This window comes from Lissotriton helveticus, chromosome 3_1 (assembly GCF_964261635.1).
Source record: "Lissotriton helveticus chromosome 3_1, aLisHel1.1, whole genome shotgun sequence".
In the NCBI taxonomy this organism is placed as follows: Eukaryota; Metazoa; Chordata; class Amphibia; order Caudata; family Salamandridae; genus Lissotriton; species Lissotriton helveticus.
The window spans coordinates 15,358,970-15,378,047 of record NC_136061.1 but is presented as its reverse complement, the minus strand read 5'-3'; the positions used below and the strand labels follow the sequence as shown (position 1 = coordinate 15,378,047).

Sequence of the window (19,078 nt, the reverse complement as noted above, 5' to 3'; positions counted from 1 at the left end):
TATCAATATGTCTCTGGCCGCGTATATTTCACAATGATTTCCGATTAATTGTGACTGTGCGTGGCAACAGAAATGCTCTGATTGGCCGGACGGAGCATGAAAAGTAATGTGCAACCATTTTATCTATCATGAACGTTACTGGGGCTAAAGTTTTCTGTGACATAAGGGATCAGTGTAGAAGTCCTCTGTCCCCATATTCTCGATGACAATGCGGTCGCCAGCATTGTCCCCCATGTACTGTTGCAGCGATATCACGAATATTGGTAGAAATATAAGCAAAATATATCAGTAAATCATTGCTACACTTTGATTTATATTGAGATACATATAATTGTTTTATGGAGTTACATAGATAGTGATTTATCTAGTGTGATTGATTGAATCAATTATATAGTTATAAAATGTTGTGGTGGCTATTAAACTCCTGCTTTTGCTTTATGGATTTCACAACTTATTGGCAGGGATCACTAATACCGATGTCAACATTATCTCTGGCCCGCACACCAAAAACAGAAAATAGATTTTAGAAATGGTTGTTCTATAAAAACACTGGAAAATTATGAGGTTGAAGTGTACAGTAATGAACCCCTAGGGGCACATAGGGATCCCGGGCGGACTTTGAGAGGCATGTTGTGCACTTCCATGCACAATATGGCAGGCACCACGCGGTGCCTGCCATGTTGGCATGGAACTGCAGGGGGTACCATAGGTACCCCCTTGTGTATGACTTTCCGTGGCGGCAATACCACCACAGAAGGCATCTGTATACCCACATTCTAACATGGGTGGCGGTGTCTTTCAGACACCGCCACCATATAGAACCCTTTTCCGCCCGGTTGACATGTCGACCGAGCGGAAAAGCGGCGGGCGGTCTTTCCGTCCGCGCGGACCCCCAAGCCATCATATTATGGCAGGGGTCATTTCTGCACGGATGGTAGGCGGATCCGCCCGCCATCCTAATTGGGCTCCCGGTGTGTAAAATCCTGTAATATGTGTGCATATATGTGGCTTTCACTTCATGGAAACAGCGCGAATAACGGCAACAATAGAAAATAGGTCTTAAAGATGGATTTTAAATAAACTTAGTACAAAAACATGTGTTTAAACATGTTTAAAGAAGCACATATATAGTAATATATGTAGTGCAATGTTTAGAATGGATTTTATTTAGCTATTATTTGTGCCTGTGTTGGTGGCCGTTGAATGTCTGCTTATGTTTTGTGATTTCGCAATGTATTTATGGCAATTGCAACGTTGTCGTAAAGATTCTCAAAAAGCAGAAAATAAAGGATCTTCATAAAGAAAATTAGCCATATTTTGTGTGAATATGTGTATATGAAAGGTACAAATAAGACCGAATGCAGAGTGACACCCTTTGCCACGCTATACCAGGGGAGAACATGGTGGCTGCTCGCGGCTGCTAGCTGAGCTGCCGCAAGCACCATGAGGACTCGGCTCCCATCCTTCACCTAACCGTCTCATCGTCGTGGAGTTGTTGGGCCGTTTTCTTGGGCTCTCCTCTTGGGCAGTTGCACTGGGACTGTTGGGATGTGCGTGGGGGACAGGCATGGGGGACATTTCTCCTGCCCAACCCATTGGTCTGAGGCCGCCCTGGAGCTTAGGAGGAGCCATAGAGCAGTCAATTGCGGGCTCCTCCGGGGCACAGAGGGCAGCGTCAGCACCTGCCGGCACCCTGACCCACTGAAACATGACAAGGACGAGGATGAGGAGAGGAAACTGCAGGAGCCAGCTGCAATAAAAGCTGGCATTCTGGAACTGACTGAACATTCTGTGTCATCTGCGGTGCAGCTACTAAGGGAGCCACAGGTACTCGGAGCTCAGAAGTCCCAGGTTTGCCCCAGGTTTGTCCTCTCCTCAGGTGAGATCAGCTTTTGTTATTCAAACTAAAGGGCAGAACAAAAAAGGAAAAACAGCCCCCAGAAGAGCAGAGAAGAGACGGCCTGGGTTAAAGTCAGGCTTCGGGTGGTCCCCTATTGCAGAAATATTTACCAGTAGTTCAGCCTTTCAAACATATCAGGTTAAAGGCAGGAGCATTAAGCCTGGAAAGCTTAAAAGTAATCCCTCTAATATTAAGATTAGTATCACCCCGTCTCTATGGTCATATTTTAGTGTTCAGCCTGCGGTATTGGACATTACGAAGGAAGAGACTATTGAAATTCTTAAAAATAAAACAAATGGGTAGACTCCTTTGTGCGTTTGAACCAATCTGCTAATATTAGAGGGGTTCTTATTCTCTTTAAAAAACAAGCTAATGCCCGGATTTTACATTACCTGGTTGACCCATCTGGCAGATGGGTGATTTTTAAGGTTTATATATTAGGTCTCTTGTTTACTCTGGTAGGATATTTTGGTCCAAATCCAAATCAAGATTATCCCTCTTTTCCTAAAACCATCTTCTCCCATCTCCTAGACTTCCTGGACCCGATTATAATGGGCAGGGATTTTAATATTGTTCTTAATCCTAAACTTGATAAATCCGCAAGTAGTAGAGCCATTGTTCCATCTAAGTCACGTGTGTATTTTCAGACTATGATACTGCCAAATGGCCTCTGTGATATCTGGAGAAAAAGATCTTGTCAGCAGCTTGGTGTAACATACTGTAATAGTAAGTATCAACATAAATCAAGAATAGACTATATTCGAGTTAGTTAATCTCTATGACGTAAGGTTAAGGAAATCAGATACCTTATTTCCTATCTTTTCAACCACTTAGGATTTTATTAGATCTAGACTGGATAAAGGCCCAGCAGCCCAGAGTTTGGTCTTTCAATAAAACATCACTTCTTGAGGAGGCAGAGATGTCCTTTTTGTCTCAGGAGACTGAATATGTATTGGGTATACACCTAGGCTCAGTTGTCTCCTCCTTGGTCTGGGACTCCCTTAAGGTGTTTGTTAGGGGTCTAATCACGAGTAGGGTGAGCTTTAGAAACAAAACATTCAGATTGGAGATTGCATCTATAGAGGCAGAAATGAAGGTGGTGGAGTCATAACTCAATAGTCGCGTTGTTTTGGAAAAGCAGCGAGAGGACCTGGGTAAACTTAGCAAATGAAAGGAACAGCTGGAATCTATCCTTCAAACAAGGCTTATGCATGGATGTGAGGCAAGTAAGATCACTCACTTTCAGTATGGAGAAGGGGCAGGTAAACTCTTGGGCTGGAAGGCTAGGTCAGACAGGCTTCGTAATCAGATCATAGAAATCGTCAAAGTTGATGGGGTAGCCGCTTTCTCTTCGGATGAAGAGATCTGGGATGCCTTCTTCGATTTCTTTCAAGACCTCTACCAGAAAGATTGAACCATAGATAAGCTCAAGGCTAAGGACAGGCAGGGTAGAACCACACTCATGTCCCTGAGTCCCAAGCAGCAAGAATATATTGAGCAGGACATCATGCAGGATGAGGTGAGGAAGGCCATTACTTCCTGCAAGAGAGGGAAGGCTGCAGGGCCCGATGTGCTGCCAGCTGAGATTTATAGGTCTTTAGGTAAAGTGATAATCCTGGTTTGACCCAATTATTTAACAAGATCTTATCGAACTGCCGTAAGCCCCCAGGATCATGGAATTACGCTACAATTACTTTAATTATGAAAACTGGTAAAAATCCAGGTAGTTGCGGATTCTAAACTCTTTGATACAATCCTGACAGGTAGACTGGGTCTTGTGCCCAGGGATATCCTAAACCCTTACCAGAAGGGGTTTGTTAAGGTAAGGCACCTATCAAACCTTACTTACGATCTTATCGGGGCAATAGATATTGCCTCTACCTATTCACTACCTCTTGCTGCCATAACACTCGATGCCACAAAGGCTTTCGATAGGGTTAAATGGGCTAGCCTGTCAGAAGTCATGGGGAAATTCAACTTGGGCAGGAAGTTCTGCAGAACTATTCAGCTGATATACCAATAGCCATCAGCCAGACCACTGGTTAACCAGACCCTGACCAAACCTTTCAAGATTACAAGAGGGACCAGGCAGGGCTGCCCCCTTTCCTTTTCGATCTTTACATTGAGCCCTTTACTCAGCGGCTCAAGGATGAACTTAGTATTGTGCCATTTAGGCACGTGCTCATGTATGCAGACAATATTTTGGTTCTCTCCGCAGACCTGGCAACTACTTTCCCTACTGTGATTGGACTGGTACAGGACTTTGGGCAGGTCTCCGTGTATGAGGTAAATGCCGAGAAGACTGAGGTCATGATGTGGAATCTTGAGGGGTGCCAGCATCAGGCCAGTCTTAATATTTTTTCAAGATTCCAACTTAAGTCCTACTTTTCCTAGATCACTGGGTATTGGTATGGACAGCTGGTCTGTCCAGTGGGGTTGGAGGCGAATGTGGACAAAAAAAAACACAAAAAAAACACCTGTTTGCCTTCCTCTGTAAAGTACACTCCATCATTTCTATAAATTCTATGCATAAAAACGCAGATTGTTGTTATAGATACAGCCCAATGATATGATATCTGAGGAAGTAGAAGCTGTTTTGTTAACATGTTTCCTGGCTTTACCAATCTGTGAACAGAATAGATTTGCCCACTTCCATGTCAGGCTTTGGTATATAGTAGAGTAAACTAAGGCAGTGTGAGGGAAAAGCAGCATCAGTTCTGCAAAGGTTTTCTTTAATTCGGATTTCCATCTCTACCCTAGTCAATGTGGCTAAGTCATTCCCACCACAGTGCACAATCATTAGGTGAGTAGCGTGGCAATCTGCAATAGCTTTAAACAAAACCAGCAACTGATGAAACATTAACCCACTCTAGCCAAAGCGAGGGGCACATTATCAAGAAAGGCATCAAAATTATTGCCACAAGAAACTACCGCTAAAGCGGCGATAATGGGCTTGATAATATGCCCAATAAAGCTGTGTTCTCACCAGAACTTGGGCTTCTGTGGGAATTCACAGGGGCATATTATCAAGCCTCTTATCGCTGCTTTAGCGGCAGTCTCCTGCGGCAATAATTTTAAAGCCGTTTCTTGATAATATGCCTCACAGTAATCTCCACATTTGGCAAAGCCAGGTCCCTGTCAATACCTCTCTTTTATCCCAATAGACAAAGCTGTGGCCAACAATCCACACTCTAAGCATTTTGTAGTGAAGGAGCAATAACAGTCAGGAGAAGGCTGGAGCTGAAGGAGGTAGTTTTCCAAATGAAAAACAGTTAGAAGGGAGGTGTTTTCTTTTTTTTTAACCGCTTCGGCGCTCATGACGAGCTCAGCTCGTCATGAGTTGTGCCGCTCGCACGCTGATGACGAGCTGAGCTCGTCATGTAACGCGGGTTTTTTCAAATCGCAGCGCGCAGTGGGAAAACCGCTAGCGCGAATGCGGTTAAAGATATGTTTCATTGGATGTTGTCTGTGAGTTAACAGAATCAGTCAGTAGGTTGTAGCTTTTTTTAAGAAGTTGTATTAGTGGTTGTTGAATGTAATACAGACTTGGATATGCTTCCGAATCTATGCAGTAAACTTTACCTGCTGTATCTCTTTTGGAATGTGCCTATTTCTTCTAGAATGTGCTGTGAACTTGTGACCTACTGGCTCCACTGGGCTGCTAGATACACTGAGCTCAGAGTGTATCGGTGCAAAGGGTGTTAAAGAGACAGAACACTTTTTTGAATGTTGAGTAGTTATGAATTAATTTATATAATGATAAACTTTAATTTACAATTGAGGACTATATAATAAACGGTTGTGCAGTATCTATATTAAAACAAAACTGAAGCTGAATATATGTTTTGACTTCCTTTTTTCTGTGATAACTCTGTATTCATCGCGAAAAGAATAAAAACTGGAATCTTGTTTTGGAAGAGAGAGAAAGGGTTAACAGATGCTATCCATTCAGAAGTGGAGATAGAATATTATAAAATGGAAGACATGCTTTCATTTGCTTCATTTCTCATGATCATAGAGTGGAAAGTTTAAGAGGTTGCCATTTTATGGTTGCTTTCCATGAGAGTGATATATCATTCTTGTGCTTAGTTTCTACAAATGTTACCATTGTCAAAACTATCAGGAAAGAGCTAAAAACAACAATATCATCTATGAACTCAATTCAATGGTGTGTATATAACATGTAAAGATACATTGTAAATGAGTATCACAATGATATGAAAGGATATATAAGATGAACTGTATATATCAGAGGGTATGCTTTTAAGATGTTAATACCAAATGCTTTGGGAAGTAAGAGGAAAAAAATAGTGGCTCTTAATTCCATTGTGCAGTTAATGGAAAAAAAGTGGTAATTAAATTGACAGGAAGGAATGTATTTAAAGAGAAAAATGTTGTAAATGTCTAAGCATATGTGCATATTAGATACATCTCTGTCCTTTTCATTCTAGTAGTCATAGTAATTTTAGTCACTTTATTAAACAGCAGCAGTGTAGACACAAATAAAAGATGAGAACATAATATGTGTTTCTATATGTATTATAAAGTAGTGATAATTGATAGATATGTATTTGGAAGTGTTTATCTATTTGGATTTCTACTCATATGACCAGTTTGAATATGCTTAGATGGTGAGATAGTTATATGTACAGTGGGACTCTTGAGTTTATTTAAAGAAGTATAATACTATATATTTTTTGAAAGATAGCTTTAAGGTGTATATCATTTATGGAATTACATATATGTTTATACGGTAATAGATGTTCTTTAAGGCTAATGAAAAGTTAATGTGTGTTTTGACAGTGGTGTATTTCTTTAAACATTCTCAGTTTAAAATTGAGGACAGTTTATAGTCCAGAATATCTGTTGAGAGTTCTTGTGCTACCTTCATTTGGAGTGTAACTTTGCTTTGCGAAATGCTAAATGTATGTTTTAACTACACAAGAAAGATGTGAGAAATTATGTAGGTATGCCGTTAAGAAAATGTTTTCGGCTTTGAAGAAGTGAGATTTGTTATTTCCGTTTTGGAAACTTTCTGATGCATGTGTATGTTGAGTAATAGAGCAATGTATGCTTGTAAAGAGGCATGGATCCAATTACATATGACGTGTGATATCTACACCTTTCTGACACATAGGTAATTACAAATGGATAGATACACAATACAAATAGTTTGATACTGACAGAAGGAGTTAAGAAATGAGATACAGATATAGTCACAACTGTTATGTATCTAACAGCAATGGAGAGACATTACAGTCACCCGGGCATTACTCAGACACTCATCCAACCACTCAGCCACTACATTAGGCAGTTATCAAAGCACTCATGCACTTACTATGAAGTGTAGAATAGCACTACTATAGCGAAACATGTTATGGTACCTACAAATGTGGAACAAGTTATTGGAGAAGAGTTACACGGAAGGTGGAGTAACGTGCCTGTGTGCAAATGGAAGTGTAGTAGTGTTTGTACTATTAGACAGCAATCCATTGATATATTAAGGACATTTCTATTTATCTTTCCAAGGCGAAGTTTATAACACAAAATAAGTACCTTACAAGGAGTTTATCCTTGCAAGATTAGAAAGCTTACACATTTGCAGGGACACTCACTACCTTGATTATCAAAGAAAGTGTGCCAAAGCATCATTTCAGAATGTGAGCTCTAATTCACTCATCAATGTAAACTTCAGTTAGGAGGCTGTACTATGTGCAATCACCTGCTTTATGTTTAGAAGAAATGAAGAGAGCACTCTTGCATGGTACTGTGGCAGAGGTAGAAAAGGCTTGTGATAATGTTCAGTTTTGTTTCTTTGGTCCTGAGCAGAATTCTATGGAAAAAGAAACGTTGTTAAGAGGAGGAGTTGCAGAACAGGACACATATGTTACAGTAGATAGTTTTGAAGAGAGTTAAAAGATTAACACATTGTGGTCTGGAAAACCAGAGAATACATAGGATTGTATATGTGTTGATGCATTCACCACAAGGTTCAAAAACGGACTGTTGACTTTTGTTTAAAAAAGTGAAAAAGAAAATAATGATGACTGGAAAAAATTAACTGTGTATTTATTTGTAGAGAAACACTTTGGCTTGTCACTATGGCAAATTCCATGTATCTACTATTACATTAAATTAGAAGTTAGTAAGGTGGCTAGTAATGTAGAAAAACTATGAAGGGCATAAAAAAAAGCATTGATGATTCTTTGCAGCACTGCTCTCAAGTACCATTCCACATTCAATGCAGTATGATGCCATTCGGGAAAACTTTGGAACCAAATCTTGAAGTTGAGATTGGATCTCTGAAGGGGCTGTATACCCGGCGTTGTTGTGGCTGCTATTGAAGTTGAGGGTCATTTAGTCTTCCGTTGGCTTGTTGATGCTTTTAGATGATTGCATGGTATGTTTTTAGATGGTGAAGCATGGACATAGTCCAAAGAATATTTTTGTATTTGTACCCCTTGATAATTTCTAAACTGTTGTTTTTTTACAAATGCTTTGTTAAAATAAAGTTAAACCAATATGTCACTAAACATCTAGACTCATTTATTTTGTAAAATATGTCCATATATCTTTTTTACAAAAACAGCTGGTATTTGTAGTGTGTCCTTTGCAATTGCATGCATAAAATTACACAGGCATTACCTATGCAATCATACAATCATGCATGCATTACTCATGTACTGAATAATTACCTATCCATTACACACACTCTTACAGCCCCATACAGCCACCCATGCACCTATTCACCGACCTATACAGCCACTCACACACCCACTCTCATAAATGATTACAGGTTACAGCTATGAAATAAAATACAAAATACCTTTTCAATTCACTGAAAAAAACAAAGGTTACAGGGACATTATAATTAAGAATTAATGTTTAAAAAATGTTTAAAATTCAAAACAAAAAACAACGGTTACAGGGTTGTGATAGTTAGGAAATAGCACTTAAAAAACCCTTAAAATTCACTGAAAAAACCAAGGGTTACGGGGACGGTATAGTTAAAAGATATAATTTAAAAAAACTTGGAAATTCACTGAAAAAACAAAGGTTACTGAGACATTATATTTAGGCTCAAGTTTCACTGCTACAAAACCATGTGAAAATGAGCAGTTATAGTTAGATGAGCTAACTATAACTCGTACCCCCGCCATGGACTGCTTGTGACCTCACATCACTCTTGCCTTGGTCAGTGGCATCACTGATGACATCACCGATGATATCTCAAATGGCATTGCTGATGACATAACTGATAACATCATTCAGTTACTGTGAGTGTTTTTGTTTAAAGTTTATGAGTGTTAAATATAGATACCAAGGTGTATTGAGGAATCCGTGGGTGTATGAGTGCCAGTATTTATGATTCAATGGGTGTATGACTGACTGTGCAAGTAAGTAATAATGTGTCTTAGTTAATGCATGGGTAATTGACTAAGTTGTGTGAATGTCTGTATCAGTCTGTCAGTAGGTGTTTAAGTGGCTGGATGGGTGTGTGTGGGCTGCGCAGCCTGTGAACCACCGCTGATTACCATCACCTGTGACCTGGAGAGTGCCTGGTGTAAGAGGACGCATCTGAGCAGGGGTGTTGCGCTGCAGGGACTCGCTCTCCCAGGTAGCCCTGCCTGACCCCTGTCAGCTGGTCTGTGCCCCCTGCTAGCCACACCCCCCAGACGCCTTTGAAACACTACATAATTAAATCAACAACACGCTGCGCGAGAGCGCGCAGGAGCGCCGGGCGAAGCCCGGGCAAAGGGCGGGCCCTCTGAGGCCCTTAGAGGTCGAGGAGGTCGGGTCGGGCGCACTTCTCTAACAATTGTGCTCCTTCATGTTTTAGAATTTACTACTGCCATTATTTTGCGAGGATAGCAGTAGACAGCTGGCCCACACAATAACGCCCTGTGGTTATTAGACCCCTGTAACAATCGTTTCAACTGAAATATACTTAGACACTTCATAATGTCTACCAGAAGTAGCCGAAGCAAGACAGCCGCTGGTGGGAGATCTGTGACAGGACCAATGATGCAATTGAACTTAGCATCTCGCTCCTTGAACGCAGGGTCTCGCAAGACCTAAGAACTGCAAAACGATCTTCCCTAGGAAATATTATATCAGCTAGGACTCCAGTTAATTCTAAAAATCCCCAGACAGTCTGTATTCGTGAAACTCGAGCCGAACTTCATACTATACCCAATGAGGTTAACCTCTCAGCGTCAATTCCCCTAATCGATTCTGATCTAGATTCAAGCGGAGATATAGAAAAGACCCCAGATTTAAATATAAATCTCACACCAGAAAAGGTAGGGGAAAATAGTGAGAGATACCTAAGGGGCAGGCAAGAGGGTGCAATACGAAAGCAAACAAAAGAAGTGGGTCACACAATCACCCCTGTCGTTAGAAAACGCAATACAAAAAAAGGACAACCGAGGAAAGGCACAAACATGCACCTAAATGCAATTGCCATTAACCCGTTCGTTGAGAAAGTAAGTGAACACTCTCAGGCGATCCCCCATGCTTATGCAGACAACCTCGAGGCAAATATAGCAAATGACCAACTACTCGAACGATTTGGTGACCTCCTTAGCATCTTTATGTCACCAATCGAATCCAGGCTTGCCCATTTAGAAAAACAACTGGAGGAACTAATAGCTTATAATAAAAAAGTCTCTAGTGTTGCCCCACAAACCAATGTAGGTTCCAAGATAAGCACTAGTAAATCCACATCCATTAAAAACTAAAATATTGCAGTTTCAGATACTGTAACAAAACCTAAACCCACTACCTCTTCACGTAAAGAAACCGGTACAAATAATCCAATATCAACTAGTAGTTCTATTAATAATACTGACATAAATATTCATACCTCAAACACTCAGTTAGGGAAGACCCACATAACTTTGCAAAATAAAGGAAAGACATCAAATAAAAATGGCGACATCGTGCAAACCTTCCAAAGGGCTCGCTCGACTTACGATGTAGCTTATAACTCCAAGCAGATACCTTCACGCATCAGTCTGCCGCCTGAATGCGTGGCTTATGTGTTGGTTTTGGTTAACGTCCCTAAACTTAGGTACGACCAAGACGAAACCTCTTCCTCGCTAAAGAACAAGACCTTACATTGGTTATCAGCTAACTGTAATTTTCCAATGGAAAGCTCTGGTAAGATTATTCACGCCCAGAGAGTAGGATGGATAGGCCCTCTGAAGAAAAAATTTGAGGGGGATTGTATAACTGTTAATTTTAAAAATCCCCAATGGGCGGGCTGAAAAAACTCTGGCCAGGGCACCCCCCCTCTACTTGGGAATTTAATACCACCCTTCTCCCTCTAGGTTACTTTTACAGACACTTGATCAGTACAGATCCCACCATGGCAAGTAACCCATTCACTTCCTCCCATGACCAAAACCTGTCAATGAAAAGAAACTCGTCTTTTCTTCTCCAGAATCAACAATTTACTTTTTTGAACGGTCCTGCTCAGTGGCATCAAGGACAGATCCATCCGCATCAGGGACAGATCCATCCGCACCTGATAACTCACCCCTACCTGTCCACTATGAGCACAGAGATGTCCGATGGCGCCCAATCGCCGCGGCTTTAGGTATTTCTTATAGTATTCCCACACATAATAGATTCAGTACATTGTCCTGGGCTGGATTACAATGATTGACTGAATTATGACCATCTATCGGGGAAAATGTGCATACATCTCACATAGGGGAACCTACAACAGGAAACAGTACAGTTATAGAAGATGAAAACATAATACTCACTCCTGGGAAACATACCCCTACTGCTCCTTCGCAATATCGGCCGGGCGATTTGGACAAATCAGTAATAGCCCCTATTAACGTAAGGCCAATGGCCAACTTAACGGCTGCATCACTGCTTCCCAGTCCTAATGTACCTACCTCCCAACTACATTTCACATATTGGAATATAGCCGGTCTATCTGCTAAACAGACTAATACTAATTTCTTGAATCAGATTAATCTGAGTAATATTATCTGCCTTCAGGAAACCTGGGCTACCGACCCCATACACATAATGGGATACAAGACTTACTTCTCTACTGCTATAAAATCAGTCTCGGGAAGAAGTAGGGGCGGTCTAACCACGTATATTGTAAATACATTGAAAAGTGAGGAAATCCTACCCCTGAAATTAGAAGAGAACTTTCAGCTAATAGTCTTAAAGAGAACTAAACAAGAGATTTACATTATAGTAAATTTCTATAACAATCTGACTATAAGTGATCTAACTAATCTTCTGACAGAGATGTCCCTAGTTCTGCAAGATCTTCAAACAAAATACATCAAGAAGTCATGTACCCTACTATGGGGCGGTGATTTCAATCTTCATCTATGTAGAAATAGTAACGTGGGAAAATGTGGAATCAAAGAGGACGATGGTACTAGTATAACACACTTTTTACACTCGACTGATGGGGAGAAAATGAATGAGATCATGATGGAATTAGAATTTGGTTTTTCTAACGAGACAATGTCCTCCCCAGAAGCCTTTGTGCCAACATTCAATGGCAGGGGACTAGAGAGCCTGATAGATTTTGTCCTGATATCTTCTTGCTAGGGGCCAAACATCAAAGCCTTTGAAGTAATTAAAAATCCCCTGAGCGACCATTTCCCAAACACCATTGCATTATATGAAACAAAATATCACAAAGATCCCAAAACAATGGATATTTTAGACCAGCAAGAGCTGAAACTCGGATCTTTAAATGGTTATACATTAAAATGGGGAAAAATCGACCAGAGAAAAACCACCGCAAAAATAGTCAGGCAAAGCCAGTCAGACATAATGAATTGTCTTGATCCAGGAACAAAATCTAAGGAGGTTCTGGAAAGTTTCACCATTATTTCTCAAAATATAAAGAAGGAACTTACTAGAACACAGAAATGAAAAACCCAGGTAAAAAAAGGTTGGTTTGCCCGGCTTGTACAAAGGCGTGCACGCGACTAAAGGAAGCCCTAACTAGGGATAAGAGAGTTAAAGGGGAGGTCGTCAGGTTAAGAAAGGAATATGCGTCAGCCCTAAAAACTAGAAAGAAAGAGCTAAAAGCTGACCTATGGGACCAACTAAATAGAAGCTCAGAACTAAAAGACAGCGCAGCCTTTTGGCAAATAGTCAGATCGCCTTTTTTAACAGACAGAGAGGACCTACCATCCATAGATGTAGCGATAAGTGAAAGAGATTGGGTGAACTATTTTTCCAACGTCTTCAGTAACGAGAACGTACGGGGTACTGATTATACGGAACCCCTGACCCAGGTTACCTACCCAATATCATTACAATTCACGCATGATGAGGTACAAAAAGCTATAAAATCCTCAAAGTCAGGTAAAGCCTCAGGCCCGTACGGGTTCCTGTGGATATATTTAAATACGAAGCAGATCTCTGGTCCCCGTTATTGACAAACGTCCTAAATGCTACCATAGACGAGGGTATAATAGAAACTTGGACTACTTCGATATTGGTCCCTATATTCAAAAAAGGGGACCGAAACAGTCCATCTTGTTACCGACCCATTTCGCTTCTGGATTCGCTCGGGAAGTTGGCGGGTCGGATTCTTCTCGACCGACTCCAGGAGTGGACAACCAGTCAGAACATCATCTCTGATATACAATGCGGGTTCCGAGATGGGCTGTGCACAGTAGACCAAGCACTAAACTTATCCTTATTGGCAGGGAAATACTTGGAGGCCAAGGGGAATGCGTTGCACATGGTGTACGTTGATTTATCCGCAGCCTTTGATTGTGTAGTACACTCAAGGCTGTGGAAAATCATTTTAAATCTGGGTGTGGACCCCCCCGATTGTAGACTTCCTACGAGAGCTATATACAGGAACAACGGGAAGAGTAAAATTTGGGACTAAGGGGCAACTTACGGAAAGTTTTAAGGTGGACAAGGGGGTCAGACAAGGATGTGTGCTGGCCCCCTTTTTATTCACGCTATACACAAATGGGCTAGAGTTTGCTATGCTTGAGGGAAGTAAAGATCTCCCTTCAATCGGTCGTCGGCAGATACCAGCTTTGTTATATGCCGACGACGCGGTTATTCTAGCAAGAACACCGGTTGAGTTACAGCGAGCATTAGACAGATACTGTGCCTTTATGACAAGTTTAAACCTCACCCTGAACGTAAAAAAAAGTATACAATGCATGCGGGGAAAAAAATAGCAAAGGTCAAAACTATATATGTGAATGGGGAGGCACTGGATAGAACTGCTACATATCCATATCTGGGCATCGTAATCGATGACAAATTTAAATGGAAGGCAGCAATCAATGCAAGAAAGCTGTCCTTTCTAAGAGCTACTTCACCATTAAAATCGTTCGCACAAAAATTAGGAAAGAGACCTCCATTAGAACTGCTGAAAATATATAATGCGAAATGTGTCAGCACTGCCACGTATGGGGCTGGGTTATGGGGTCTGGCAAATGTGGACGATCTGCGAAAAATTGAAAATTCCTTTGTCAGATACATACTTGCAGTACCAAGGAGCTCTTCCACATTTGGATGCCATTTGGAGCTGGGCATAGACTATATATCAGACATTATTAAAATCCAACCGGTAATGTTGTGGCGTCGAATCTGGGCAACTGAACAATGTCATCTAACAAGAGCAATTGTCCAAGATATTAAGACTCTCGGCCACTGTGGGAAGATAAAGTGGCTGGCATATGTCAAGGCTCTATTAACAGACCTAGGATATGAAAGATTCTTTGCCGAACCATTAACAATAGTAGAGATCTCAAAGGCAGAGTTGAAAAAAGCATGCCTGCCACATCTGGGGCAGCTTCGCTTGCTAAAAGAGACAGGGAAACCCTCTGCCCAACAGGGTTTACTAGCTCAGACTGTGTTTTCCATTGAACCGTATTTGTTGTACAAACTAAGTCAGTTTGAAAAACTGTTGTTGACACACTTCAGACTTAACATGTTTCACCAAATGGTATCTTTTCCCTCTCAAAACGATTGGTCCCCAAAAATGTCCCCGTGCCCCTGCGATTCTGTTTCGATACAATCGACTATACACGTAACACTCTTTTTTAAATTTTACATCACACCACGAAGGCGCTGGATATTGCCCATATTAAGAAACTGGGGCCTACGCCAATGTCGTCCTGCATATCTGGCACTTCAGTACCTCGAAAATGAAATATTAGCAAAAGCATTGGCGTGTTTTCTTAAATTCTGTATTCGCCATCGTCTGAATCTCTGACAAAAATGAGCCGTTTTGCTTATATATTAGAGGAGTGATGAAATTATCATAACATTGTATGTTTCGCCATGGTCATATCTTCTACGAACTGTGTATTATGTATAAATTGTGTTTTTATTGTATAGTAACAACTAATTTTAATTGATTTTTAACCGAGAAAGTACACAAAATGTATTTTATGAACTTTTATGGTATTTCTACAATTATGAAAAACCGAATAAAGTGGGTTTTGTTTGATTTGATTGAGTGGGTATGTGCATGGTGGTATGGGTGATTAAGTGGTTGTATTGATGTAAGCATGTCTGTATGGGTGGGTGAGGGTATGTGTGACTGCCTCCGTGGATTAGTGAGTGAGTGAGTCAGCAGCTCTATGGGTTCGCGAGTGCATCTATGGGGAGCTGTGAGGAGCTGTATGGGTGAGTGAGTGAAGGGATATGTCAGTGGTATATTGGTGAGTAATTCCACATGTGAAAGGCAGTATAGGTGAGTGTTGGAGTATATATAGTGACTGTGTGAGTGAGTGATTGTGAGAGTGACTGTATGGGTGAGTTTGTGCTTGTTTAACTGACAGTATGGGTGAGTGAGTATGTGTTAATATCTGTATGAATAAGTGAGTAGGTGAGTGTATAACTGTAAGTATATGAAGGCCTGGTTTGCAATGGTATCCAATAGAAATGTTTTGGGGGTTGTCAAGACGTGCTTTTTAGGGGGTTCCACTTGCTTTGGGTGGAAACAGCTTCTTTCAGTAATAGGTATGAATGTTTGGTGTCTGTGGAATTTTTTGGAGAGGAATCAATACATGGGAAAGGTGTTTGTAAACAATGTCCAAATTGACTCTGTGAGTGAGTGAGTGAGTAGGAGTGTGAGTAGCTCTATGGGTGACCCACAGTGTGTGAGTGGTTGTATGGGTACATACATGGAATTATCAGTGGCTTTATTAGTGAATTAGTAGGTTTTTTGATAGCTATATGTGTGTCTGAGAGGATGTGTGTGTAGACCTATGGATCAGTGAGTGGGTGTGTAAGTACTGGTATGGGTGTGTCAATGTTTTTGAAAATGGTAGTGTGAATTTGGATTGGGTGTGTGAAAGATTATATGGGGATGTGAGTGGATGATGTCATCAGTGATGTAATTTGAGATGTCACTCACCATGTCATCAGTCATGTTATATGTGAGGACATAAGCACTGCAATGCAGGGGCATGAGTTATAACTCAGCTAACTATAACTGCTGGATTTCACTAGTTTTGTGCGACTAAAACTTGAGTCTAACTATAATGCCTACCCTGAAGGACCCTGTGGTCTCTGCTGGCTTCCCACATCCTGCGGGAGCCAGCATTGCTTTTCGACAGAGGGAGCTGCATGTCCAAAAGCAATTCGGCTCCACTTGTCCTCCAAAGATCACTTAGCAATCATGCAGTGTGGGCCTTACTGGAGGTATTAGAATTGGGTGTTGTCCCTCAAGAACCCACTGGAGCTATAGGGACTTCATTCCTCAAAATCAGTGCATCAGGAGAGTTTGCAGAGGGATGGAGCAAGGGGGCAGCCTCCAATGACCTATCAGCTATCTTGATGGTCCTTCGGGGTAAACAACCCCTTCTGTTAGCTCCAATTGGCTCTAGTAAGTCCACACAGTGAGATTGCTAAGAGGTCTTTGCAGGCCTCACCCCCTTTCTTCACCACTCTGCAAATACATCTCCTGGTGCACTGCTGGTTCCAGAATGAAGTCCTCTTGGATGCGGAAGGACCTTTGGATCAAGAAGCCCTCCTACTACTTTCTGTACGTCTTACTCAGGAGAATTATGCAGAGCTGGTCAGAGGCCCACTTTTCTCCACCACTCCGTAAACTCCAATATTACTAAAGAAACGTGGACATTCACCAAAAAAAACAAAGGGTGCAGGGATGTTATATAGTTAAGCTCAGGTTTCTCTCGTACAAAACAGGTGAAATTCAGGAGTTATAGTTAGCTGAGCAGACGTTTGCCATTTTCAAGAGGGAGAAGAAAATGATGCGGTGTGATGGCAATCATGCGGAAGGGGTTAAGGGCTTTCTAGGCTGATGGAAGTTACAATCAACGCAGTGGGTGTTTTTGATGTTGGTTGACATTTAAAAGGTCTTTTAAAAAAATATCTTTAACATGGAGCTTACGAATCAGGACTATAGACTTGAATTGTCTACTCAACTTAAGTTTAATGCACTCATGCCATGAACTGGACACACTTTGGCTTTGAATCATTATGTCAGTCGACTTACATGAACAATATATATATTAGCACTTAAGTGGCTGTCCTCTTTTCTCGCTAATAGGACGTTCCAGGCGACTACTCCCCCCTTTCGCTTCTGGTACTTTTCCTATAGGCCAGGGGGTCGAACAGGGAACGTCCCTGAGCCCTCTGCTCTTCAATCCCTATGTCCAACCTCTGGCTGGTGTAGCCAGGAGCAGAGGGTTGACCATGGTCTCTTATGCTGACGATACTCAGTTAGTAGTGGCTCTCTCAAGCGACTCCGAGCAGGACACCAGGAAATTTCAGGGCGACCTCTCGGCAGTTGCCGAGTGGATGACCACCAACTGTCTCCAACTGAACCCCAACAAGTCATAGGTGTTGTTGGTGGGAGGGAACCATGACCGATGGATCGAGCTTTGGTGGCCCGAGAGTCTAGATATGGCCTCGGTCCCCAAGCCTGTAGTGAAGAACCTGGTGGTCTGGATGGACACACCTCACTTAATTTTCGGACCCAGACTAAAAAGTTGGCGAGAACTTGTTTTGGTCTGGTACGTGGGCTCAAATCTATTCTGGTCTTCTTTGATGACCCGACTAGGCAGATCATTATTTAGGCCTTGATCTTGTCTAGGCTCGATTATGCCTGTTCTCTGTACTTGGGAACTAACAAGTCTGAAGTACAGAGGTTACAGTGAGGTCAGAACACGGCCGCAAGATCTCTCCTGGGCCTGAGTAGAACCTGTTCAGTGACTAGTGCCATCCATCGTCTCCACTGGCTGCCTGTGGCCAGGCAAATTGAGTTCAAGGCATTGTGTGTATAGCCTATAAAATCCTGAAATTGGCTTCCCCACAAATTCTGACTGATCTTCTCCTACCTTATACTCCCACGTGATAGCTTCGATCGATGTGCCAATGCCTGATCATGATCGCCCGTGTGAGTAGGGTTCGTGCCGGCAGCCGCTCTTTTCGTAATAGAGCTGCCATTCTGCGGAATTCATTGCCGGTCCACATTCGAGGTCTCACCAACTAACTCTCTTTTTAGGAAAGCTATCAAAACATTTCTTTTTCCTTCTCTGTAAGCCCCCTGTTCCTTATGTTATGTGCTATTCTCCTGTTGCTTAGCGCCGGGACGCCTCTTAGCTGGGGCAGCTCTTGCGCTTTATAAAATGTTAACATTACACATAGCATAACATAACCTTTTCAATGAAAATGTGAACTGCGTAGTGAGGGATGTGTAAAAGCGATCCTAAACATTACAGGCTCTCAAATCAAGTCCGAGGCAGAGTGCCTCGCTGAGATGTAAATTGGGTTTGATGATTTACTGATGGGCAGCTAAAAGTAGGATCCCCAGGAAGGATCTGCTTTTCACATTTTGATGATGAAATATAGTCACACGTTCATATGTAGTATTGAAACTGCTTGCAATGATAATAGATCATCCAAGTTAATTTGAGCCAATAGCTGCAGGTGAGGTTATCAGCAATCATTTTCAGGGACCACAGCTTTTGTTCCTTAACAGATCTTGACCCGGAGCATGAGACACCTTCCTGCACAAAAACAATGCCTGAGGCAGTTTCCTCTTCCTAGGTGTCCTGCAGACTGTAGTAACAACGAGAAATGAAGATATTTCCTTGTTACGCCTCTCCTGGGAAGGAGTATCTTTTTGGTGCATTACCAGGTGTACCAGTGATGGTAAATATGGGAATGAGTCAAAAT

The 19,078-nt window shown here is 41.7% G+C and overlaps 1 protein-coding gene across 1 annotated transcript in view; it reads left to right on the top strand.

Moving 5' to 3' along the window:
- Positions 1–19,078, top strand: part of LOC144822035 (CD5 antigen-like) — a 606,799-nt gene that overhangs the window by 205,723 nt on the left and 381,998 nt on the right. The window lies entirely within an intron of this gene.